Source organism: Nicotiana tabacum, chromosome 22 (assembly GCF_000715075.1).
Source record: "Nicotiana tabacum cultivar K326 chromosome 22, ASM71507v2, whole genome shotgun sequence".
In the NCBI taxonomy this organism is placed as follows: Eukaryota; Viridiplantae; Streptophyta; class Magnoliopsida; order Solanales; family Solanaceae; genus Nicotiana; species Nicotiana tabacum.
The window spans coordinates 11,341,052-11,343,843 of NC_134101.1; the positions used below are offsets into that span (position 1 = coordinate 11,341,052).

General features: G+C 38.4%; 1 non-coding gene across 1 annotated transcript; it reads right to left on the minus strand.

The window, feature by feature from the left end:
• Positions 1–1,807: 1,807 nt before the first annotated feature.
• Positions 1,808–1,914, minus strand: LOC142176846 (small nucleolar RNA R71). Its single transcript, XR_012705653.1, has one exon. It is a non-coding gene; the product is annotated as a small nucleolar RNA R71 (small nucleolar RNA).
• Positions 1,915–2,792: the final 878 nt, after the last annotated feature.

Below are 2,792 nucleotides of genomic sequence, written 5' to 3' on the forward strand. Positions count from 1 at the left end.
ACAACTTTCATGTTTTACACTTTCCCAAATTCCCAACTGATACCACCTAGGTGCGCGACCAAGTGCGCTATCGCGCACGTCCTATCCGGGAAGAGTCCTATTTCGCTAAGAAAAGGGTAGTTTCATCTGTTTTTTATTTTGGGGGCGTATTAAATACCCCAAAACACCATTTTAGAAGGACTTTTGGACAGATTTCGACCTAGGGAGGCTAAGGAGGAGTTTGAAGAATACAAGCACAAGAATTTCATCATTCCTTCCTCACTCAAGATTCGGGTTTGGATTATATTTATGGTTTCCTCTACTTTTATTTCATTTGTAAAGAATTTCTCCATGTCTATGGAGAAGAACCTTTTGGGTTTTGATGGATTTGGTGTATTGATGGTTGTTTGTGGATTATAACTCTATTTTTTATGTATTTGAATCATTTTTGGAAGATTTAATCGTTGCATCTATGTTCACTAGTTCTTGTAATCGAAAGAGGCATAACTTGTGATATATTTGCACTATATTATTGGTTGAGTTCATAGATTCTTCTAAGTAATCGAAAGAGGTTAGTTGAATCCTTGATTAAACCTAGTTAGGAGGATAATCGAAAGAGGTTCTCTTAAAGACCAATCCATTACGAATTCTTGTATATCTTCACCGAGTTTAAATTGGTTCATATTGTGAGGTTGAGACTTAATCGAGAGAGGAGTTTCTACTAAATATTTGTACTGATAATTAAGTGAATTTGAGAGATTCACTTGAACATTAGAAGTGAATTATCTAGAGTTAGATCCCGAATAATTATCTTGCACCTATCCTATCAACCCATATTTTCTCCCATTGATAACTCCCTTTCTTACCTTTGTTGCGATTGTCATTAGTCAATAGCTGTAGATTTTTTATTATTAATTATATAAACCTTAATTGTTGATCCTCCTGAATAGCGATCTAGCTACAAACTACGATAATACTATTTAAATCCAATCCCTGTGGATACGATATTATACTATACTATCTTTGACTAGCGAACACAATTTAAGTGTGTGTTTTATGCTCATCAAATTTTGGCGTCGTTGCCGGGGATTGGCAATTAACAGTGTTGGAAATAGTTTGTAGTGCTAATTCAAGATTTATTTTTATTTTTGTTCTTCATGGGTTTCTCCTCCGTGTGCAGGCAACATGTTAAGTTCGTGGTGCATGACACGATCTTCTTGTAGAGTAATACCCTACAACTGAGGAAGGAGAAAGAGTTTACCGTAAGGTTCTTGGGGCAACCTTCAACCCAAGAACACATGGCTAATAACGATGACAATGAGGTAGAGGAAACTGGAAGGATAGTTGCTGAGGCAGCCCATAGAGCTGCTGAGGAAACTGTCGAAGACAATAGGGGTTAAGATTAAATCTAAATTGACCCTTGATTGAAGACCAGTTCGAGAATACGCTACCAAAGCCTGGTAGAGCATTGGGTGACTATGCCAGACTAGTCTACAATCAATAATTATCAAGTGTTAGCCCACCTGCAATTGCAGCCAATAATTTTGAGTTAAAGCAAGGTTTGCTTCAAACCATTCAAAGCAGCTGCGTTTTCAGAGGGAAGATGAACGAAGATCCAAACACGCATCTGATGGACATCGAGGATATTATGAACACTTTTCAATATAATGGGGTATCACAAGATACAGTGTATTTAAGGGCATTCCCCTTTTCACTTAAAGATGATGCGAAGCAGTGGCTTCGAAGCTTTTCAAATAGATCAATTAGTACATGGGAGGAAATGACCAGAAAATTTCTCGATAAATATTTCTCCTCAGCCAAAATGGGCAAGTTTAGAAGAGAAATCCATAACTTCTGCCAGAAAGAGAATGAAACTGTTTTTGAAGCATGGGAGAGGTTTAAGAAGATAGTTAGAAGGTGTCAACATAGCGGAATTGAACTCTAGATGTAACTCCAAGATTTTTGGGATGGATTGACACCGGCCTCGCGTAGAACTTTGAGCAATGCAGTTGGAGGCCCTTTTATGAATAAGACTCCAGAGGAGATAGTTACAATTCTTGATGAATTATCCGGAGATGCTAATCAGTGGCCCTCTAAGAGTATGGAAAGAAGAAAATCAACTGGTGTTCACCAAGTTGATGCTACTACATCTTCGCAAGTACAACTTGATGCTATGGCTAAAGAAATATGGAAGCTAATTGTAGCTTTGATGCAAAATGTACACCACGCAGCTTGTGATATATGTGGAAGAGGACACCCCACCCATGAGTGTCAAGCCTCAACTGAGGAAGTGAATGTTGTAGGAAACTATAAATCAATGGGTCAAAGGCACCCCAGCTTTTCATGGAGTTCACCTGGGGGTACTGCAAATGCACGGCAATAAAACAACCCTAGATTCCAAGAACAAGGAGCTACAAGTTTTCAAAATCAGCAGAGGAAGTAGTATCACTCTCCACAGTCGAATCAATCTAGCATGTAAGATATTATGAAGACCTTCATTATCAAAACAGATGAGAGGCTTGATACCCATGATGCAGCTATCAAAGAATTGAGTACATCTTTTCGAAGACTGGAAAAACAGGTTGGGCACTTAGCTACTCTAATGTTGGAGAGATCCCCATGAACACTTCCCGCTGATACTGAGATAAATCCAAAAGAAATAGTGATGGATGTAACTCTGAGAAATGGGCAAGTGTTGAAAATCCCACCCCGATCCAAAATGAGGTGAACTTTGAAAAAGAAAGTGAGAAGCAGTTGAAGGTGATGTTGATAAAAAGAATAAAGGCCCGATGAAAACTGAAAAAAAAAGGAAG